The 7,723-nt window shown below is 36.1% G+C and overlaps 1 long non-coding RNA gene across 1 annotated transcript; it reads left to right on the forward strand.

The window, feature by feature from the left end:
- Window positions 1-382: 382 nt before the first annotated feature.
- Window positions 383-6,636, forward strand: LOC137622985 (uncharacterized). The gene is made up of 3 exons (XR_011040539.1): window positions 383-530; window positions 1,193-1,408; window positions 4,724-6,636. It is a non-coding gene; the product is annotated as an uncharacterized lncRNA (long non-coding RNA).
- The last annotated feature ends 1,087 nt before the right edge of the window (window positions 6,637-7,723 follow it).

Genomic DNA, 7,723 nt, shown 5'->3' on the forward strand with positions numbered 1-7,723 from the left:
CAATCATCCCACCAAATTTTATGAGATTCTGTCAAATACTTTTTGAGTTATAACAATCACAAATGAACAAACACACAAACTTATATAAATAGATACACGCCTATCAAATCATAAACGGTAATAAAAAAAATTCGTATGGGTTCTTTCATATTCCAAATAAATATTCATACTCACTTTTGAGCTACCAAACACTCAAAGGAAAGAAACCATTTCTTAACCCTGCTGTTAGTTACATCATTAAGGTATTTTCTGCTTCTATGTCTCATTAATTGATAAGTAAAATTATAATAAAATTGGTTTACAAATGATCTTTCTAACAGGCGAATGATTGTTAGCTTAATATGACAGATATATCTAATGTCGTGGAAAATTTTCAATGCAATGTCTTTTCAAAGTTTTTCTCTCCAAGGAAGTGATAATTAATCCAGGCAACAGAAGATATCAGGTAGATTGGTCATATGATTTAAGAATCACAATCAAGAGCACCAAAAAGACCTACTGGAGATTTTGTGCCGACATACGCAAATGTGGTGAGTCCATTTTCTTTCATAATATCTTTTGGAAAGTCCTCAATTTCTATATATTCCTAATACTGTATCATGAAATTATTAAAATCCCTATGTTAATTAAAAAAATATTTAGTTTTATTTCTACGCTGTGTGATACTCAAAATACCTAAGAATGTACACGACAGACAGATCTTGTAGTTCCTGTAGTGCATAGGGTTTCCTTGAGTGACAGAACCTGGAAAACAGCTCTTAAAGTAAAGTCGAGTCAAGTATGGTCATTTGGACTAACAACAGAGCAAATGCCTCTGTCCCATCCTGATATCTCGTGTTTTTCATATTCTTTCTCAGCTCACTTTCTTAGTAAAATCCATCTCCCTAGCTCTGCGATTTGATTTGGGCTGTGCTGTTTAACCAGTGGGGATACCTTGACGGGTGAAAGTGTTTGAGTATATCTAAGATCAGCAAAGCTGTACTAGTCAAGGCCACCAATGCTAGGTTGGTTTAATGTGAGCGATCAGACGAAAATCTACCGCCAGAACCAATCCGCACTTGCCAACATGATGGATGAAAACTGGCCAAACACCAAATATGAATTGACATCTCTGAAGTCTTTGTCCGACTAAAAACTAATGCATTTTATGTCGTTGTTTAAGCTAAGCTAATCTAACAAAACTCTATTGCAGTTCTTCCAGCACCAGTTCCCCTTGCAACGGAATTTCCTGTTGGTTCAACAACAACTCAAAGCAGCATTGTCTCATCCACTGTCCCAACGCCAAGCACCAGAGAGACTGCTCTGGAAATCACATCAATTGTTTTACTAAGTATCTGTTGTGTGTTGGTCGCGATCGTGATAGGAATGGCTGTTTACATCACCCGAGGGAGAAGAGCTTCACTTAATGGTAAATATTTGCTGTGAATAAGGCTTATTCTCTTTAACACTAACTAACGATTATCACTGTTTCAAAGTGGGCAGTTTCCTCTGCTGAAACTGAAGATTTGTTTAACCCCATCTTAAAGACAATTCCGATGTATTATATGCACATTCATTAACATAGATAAGTGATAATACAGCCAATAGATATATTCCTACAAACATTCCTGACATTCACATAAGCAGGGAAACTTACAAGCAGCTTAATCGGAACAACTACACTTTTTATTCGACGGCACAAGCGGTGGTTGAGAACCCAATGCTACGAAAACCTGATTTTTAAAAAATTAGTTTCTGCCAAAATTACAGCCTGATTTCGTACCCAAAATATTAAGGATTCAAATCAGGCACAATGTTTTGCATACTATCAAGTTAAAATCAGGTTATGTTGTTATTGATAAAGGGGTTTCTCTAATGGTCCCATAATCTGTCTCAGGTACTCTGAAACCTTTAACCCTGTGATGGAAAAAGACAAGTATTCCGTCTTGGATGCTGCAGCTGACAGAATAGATATCTGTTTCCTAAAATGAAACTTATGAGGGTTTTGGTAGACTATTGGAAACGTCCCTGTCTGGCGATATGCTGGACCGGGGTTTGGGACTCGCTCAAACTCAATAGTTTCTCGTAGTGTCTGCAATCTCACCATCCTTGTGAGCTAAGGAAGGCAGCTTTCGGGAGAGTCTATAGGTCTACCTGCTGAGTCATCAACAGCCATTGCCTGGCCCTCCCTGGTCCTATCTCAGGCATTGATCATACGTATATATGATCAGTCACTAGGACATTATTGCTGTTCCTCGCCTTTGCAATTCATGAGCGACCTTTAAATAAAAACAAAACGATGGATACGAGAGCAAACTTAAGTAGAGGATATTCTAACAATGTGTAAGGAAAAAATGGACATGGGCGGGACATATAATACAAATGACAGATGATAGATAAAACGTCAGGAATAAGAGAATGGGTCCCTAGAAAATGCGAAAAGAAGCAAGGGAAGGAAGAGAAGACGATGGATTGACGAACTAAGAAAATTTGCGCGTATAGACTGGCATAGAAAAACAATAAACAGTCGGGAGTGGAGTTCCATTTGTGAAGCCTTTATTCTGAAGTGGACAAGTAACGGCTCATGATGATATATATCATCATCCTCCTCTCCTAGGCCTATTGACGCAAAGGGCCTCGGTTAGAATTCGCCAGTCGTCTCTATGTTGAGCTTTTAACTCGATACTTCTCCAGTCATCATCTCATACTTCACGCTTCATAGTCCTCAGCCAAGTAGTCTTAGGCTTTTAAACTCTTCTAGTGCCTTGTGGAGCCCAGTTTTCAATTTGTTGAACTAATCTCTTTTGAAGGAGTGCGAAGAGCAACCTAAAACATCTCCATCTACCACTCACTATGATCTCATCCACATATGGCACTCGAGTAATCTGATACACACACACACACACACACATATATATATATATATATATATATATAATATATATATATATATATATATATATATATATATATATATATATATATATATGATAATTTTGTTACTAACTCAGGATTTTCATTTATTCAAATAAGCCACACTTGCCTTTTAATATCCTATTCACTCTGACATGAGATCACAAGGCAGTACTAATACTAAAAAGAATCTCTCTATAGGGTCTGGGGCCCCGTGGAAGAGTTCTTTCAACATTAGAAGGTTTTTGAGGCTTATTTGAATATACAGTTTATGTATATATATATATATATATATATATATATATATATATATATATATATATATATATATATATATATGTACATTATATATACATATATATATATGTACATTATATATACATATATATATATATATATATATATATGTATATTTATATATATATATAACTTGCATACCCGAGGCATCGAAAATAATGTCTGAATATTTAGATAGATGAGTACATATGCACACAGATTGAATCCTTCACACCCCCCTCCCCCTTTCCTAACTACAACCCGCGAGTTCGACAATTTGTGGGGGAGTGTGGTTTCCGAGTGTATTTTCCAGGGTACACCCTCCTACAAGGGTACTACGACTACAGTGATATATATATATATATATATATATATATATATATATATATATATATATATATATATTCAGACACTCTTTATTATAGGGAGATGCCATTCAACATGGGGTAGAAATAGGAGAAAAATCCGTATGAATGTTGTCCACATAAATCCAAGAGTATACCGTTTTCAGGGAGAATCTGGTTAACATTACATAAACCGCTAACATTGGTTGAATTTCTAGTTCAGGTAAAACTAGTTATATGCTTTACTACCCTAAGATGAAGAGGGTTCTATTACGGAAATGTATAATGAGTTAACTAACAAAAGCTATTCTTTGTACTAACATCATTGCCTGTTTTAGGAACCACCGATTATCCGTTCTAAAATTCTGTGCTCGAGTGTACCCTCAACCAAGAAATCTCTAACCCAAGCCAGTGGAACACCATGGTATAGAGGCAATTGCCCTACACAAGACTAGAGAACAATGGTTATATTTTGGGGTGTCCTTCTCCTTGAAGAGCTGCTTACCTTAGCTAGAGAGTCTCTTCTACCTTTATAGAGTGAAAAGTAGTCACTGAACAAGTACACCAGTCACCTGTTGAGATACCACCGTTAGAGAGTTATAGAGTCTTTTCACTGGCAAAACAGTACTACATTGGATCCTTCTCTCAGGTTAAGGTTCACTTTCCCTTTGCCTACATATACACACCGAATAGTCTGGTATATTCTTTACTTATTCTTCGCTGTCCTCACACTCCACTGAGGACACAGAGATCACCAAAATATTTTTCTCAACCAAGGGGTTAACTACTCCACTGAAATCGTTCAGTGGCTACTTTCCTCTTGGGTAGGGTAGAAGAGATTCTTTAGCTATGGTAAGCAACTCTTCTAGGAGGACACTCCAAAATCAAACCATTGTTCTCTAGTCTTGGGTGGTGCCATAGTCTCTGTATCATAGTCTTCCACTGTCTCGTGTTAGTTCTCTTGCTCTAGGGTACAATCTGGTACACTATTCTCTCTTTTTTGTCTTCCTCTTGTTTTGTTAAAGTTTTTTATATTTTATATAGTAGATATTTATTTAAATGTTACTCTTCTTAAAGTATTCTATTTTTCCTTGTTTCCTTTCCTCACTGGGCTATTTTCCCTGTTGGAGCCCCTGAGCCTATATCATCCTGCCTTTCCAACTAGGCTTGTAGCTTAGCAAGTAATAATAACAATAATAATTCCGTTTCAGAGCCTGGATCGAACATGAATTCAGAGGCTATTTACGAAGAGGTCGAGCTGCCAGGCAATGTTTCCAGAGCACAACAGAACCATGTAATCGAAAACGTCATCTATGGAGCAGTGATTCCGAAACAGGCATGAGGACAGGGGTAATGCAGGGTGATCCTCTGGCTTCTTGGTGTTTTTCATGGATGCCATGAACACAGTGTGGTGGAATAATTTTTGTATTATTTTTATTTATCTTTTGTTTGCCAAATCCAGAGAGAGAGAGAGAGAGAGAGAGAGAGAGAGAGAGAGAGAGAGAGAGAGAGAGAGAGAGAGAGAGAGAATATGTATGTGTGTCAGTGAGCGAGAGGTAGTTAGTGTATTGATTGTTTGTTGTGAGAAAGACTGTTGGTATAAATGATATTGTTTGTTTGTTTTTAGTTAAGTTATGACAGTGGTGAATGTCTTGGGTGAATGGCTTTTTGATTTGACTGCAGCTAGAGGCAGTTGTGTTTGTGAATGCTGGATTATAATCTTTATTATTTTACCAGCGTGGAGGTGTTTGATTATTTTTTGAGTAAGGACAGTTTTGTTTATATTTGTTTGTCGTGATTGTGAATGATAAGAACAATTTATTATTTATCTTTGATTATAGTGCGATAGTTTAGTTAGTTAGGAGTGTTCGTAAGTGTTTTTCTTTTTTTTCATTTGCAGGCCGTAATTCCTCCTTTGGATTGATTAAATTTATTTTTTTGAATGCTGACCAATTGTTGATGACCTGAATTGTTTTGAAGGACCTGATTTGACTGTTCTGTAAGATTATGACGATGATGATGGTGATGATGATGATGATATAAAGTGCCCAAATAAAGTGAAGCAGGTGTAGCAGATTACCACAAAATTATCTGTCTGCCACCGAGTGTTGCGTCTGCCAGAGAGTTGTGGCATTGGCCTGTAAGGACTGTTGGCCCTTGTGTGGACAAAGAGGTCCACACATAAACAAATATTGGTTTTGTTGTGTGGGTAATTTTAAGTTTGTTAGGGTTTTTCTTTATTTGAATGGTGGTTATTGTATATTTAGTGTTAAGATTTTGAATGCAGTTGATTCTAGTTTTAAGTGTTAGTTTGTAAGAAATATAGTTTTAAGGTTATGTTTGGTTTTTGTTTCCCTTCAGTCTAAGAGTCCAGTTTATGATAACGTAAGGGGAAAGTTTGTGTTGAGGAAACAATTGTCTGTTAGAGTGATCAAGGGTGTGGGGGTTGCTTTAGTGTGCATCCCGCCACAACAGGAAGAAGGCCATAATCAATATGCAAGTCACGTTCTTTCAGTGGGACGAACAGAAAAAAAAAGAGTACAGATAAAATGAATAAAATTCCTAACAAAAAATCTTAGAATCTATCTTACACAAGAGAAATTTTCACTTTTTTTCTAAGTCTATTCCACCTGGTAAAAGATCATGATGATTTAGTTGGAAAGTGAAGCGTTGAAAAAATTCCCTGCTGTTCTCTTGGAGGTAAATAGAATATAATAAATCTATTTGGTGATATCATGTAATTGAAAAGATGTATTAAGGTTACACTGATTCAAAGAGATGATGACCGAGATCCGACTACTCAGATGTGGTAAAAAGTAGAAATATTGATGATTCACTGTAAAATCTCTGCCACAATCTCTTTCTGTATAAAATATCTTTACTTTTAGCCAAGCAACATTTCCTTGTGTTGAAAATGAGACCAGAGCTTAGAATAACTGGTCCTAATCTGAAAGGAAAATGTTATGTACGTGGCCTTTTCTAAGTCTCAAAACCGTGTATGGTTTTCATTTCATTGTGGGCACCTTTATTTAATTATTTCTTTAACCTTACAAACTTTATTCTAATGTATGCATATTCAATTTCTGTATTTACATTTTCGTTACATAGTGGCGTAGCTAGAAATTTAGGGTCCTGGGGTGGGGTGGGGGTGGGGGGGGGGACTCACTTAGTAAAGACAACCTACCCCCCTTACCGAATAGTAATTCTAATTGTATACTTCCATTTTTTTTTTTCTGACCCTGCTTTGGAGGGACCCCTCTCTTGGAGGCCAAGTTGCCCTTTTCAAAAAGGTCCCCCACTCTTAGCTATGCCACTGAACAGACTTATATTTGTTTCATGATTTACTTAAGCTTCCAATTAATCTATTTTATGCATTAATAAGGAGAAACAACCTTATTTGAAGCCACATACCATGTGGATCTAATAAGGCTTTTACTTTCATATCTGGCAAATAAAAATGTTCTCAAAGACCTTGGACTTTTCATGAGTATTAGGAAATGTCTTTGTATAATTATAACTGTTTTTAAATGAGTCTTTAAGGACAAAAAAAATAAAGAATATTCAAAATAGCATTATTATTATCACTTATGAATTCCATCTTTTTATTAATATTATTATTATTATTATTATTATTATTATTATTATTATTATTATTATTACTTGCTAAGCTACAACCCTAGTTGGAAAAGCAAAATGCTACAAGGCTATAAGCCTGAGGGCTTCAACAAGGAAAGTAGCCCAGTGAGGAAGGGAAATAAGGAAACTACAAGTAATTAACAACTAAAATAAAATAATTTAAGAAAAGCAACATCAACACAAATCTTTCACATATAAACTATAAAAACTTTAAAAAAACAAGAGGAAGAGAAACAAGATTAAATAGTGTGCCCGAGTGTACCCTCAAGCAAGAGAACTCTACCCTAAGACAGTAAAAGACCATGGTCCAGAGGCTATGGTACTATCCAAGACCAGAGAACAATGGTTTGATTTTGGAGTGTCCTTCTCCTACAAGAGCAGCTTACCATAGCTAAAGAATCTCTTCTACCCTTACCAAGAGGAAAGTAGCCACCGACCAATTACAGTGCAGTAGTTAACCCCTTAAGAGAGAATGAATTGTTTGGTAATTTTAGTGTTGTCAGGTGTTGGAGGACAGAGGACACTATGTAAACAATAAGCCATACTACTCAGTGTAAGTGTAGGTAAAAGGAAAA

Source organism: Palaemon carinicauda, chromosome 2 (assembly GCF_036898095.1).
Source record: "Palaemon carinicauda isolate YSFRI2023 chromosome 2, ASM3689809v2, whole genome shotgun sequence".
In the NCBI taxonomy this organism is placed as follows: domain Eukaryota; kingdom Metazoa; phylum Arthropoda; class Malacostraca; order Decapoda; family Palaemonidae; genus Palaemon; species Palaemon carinicauda.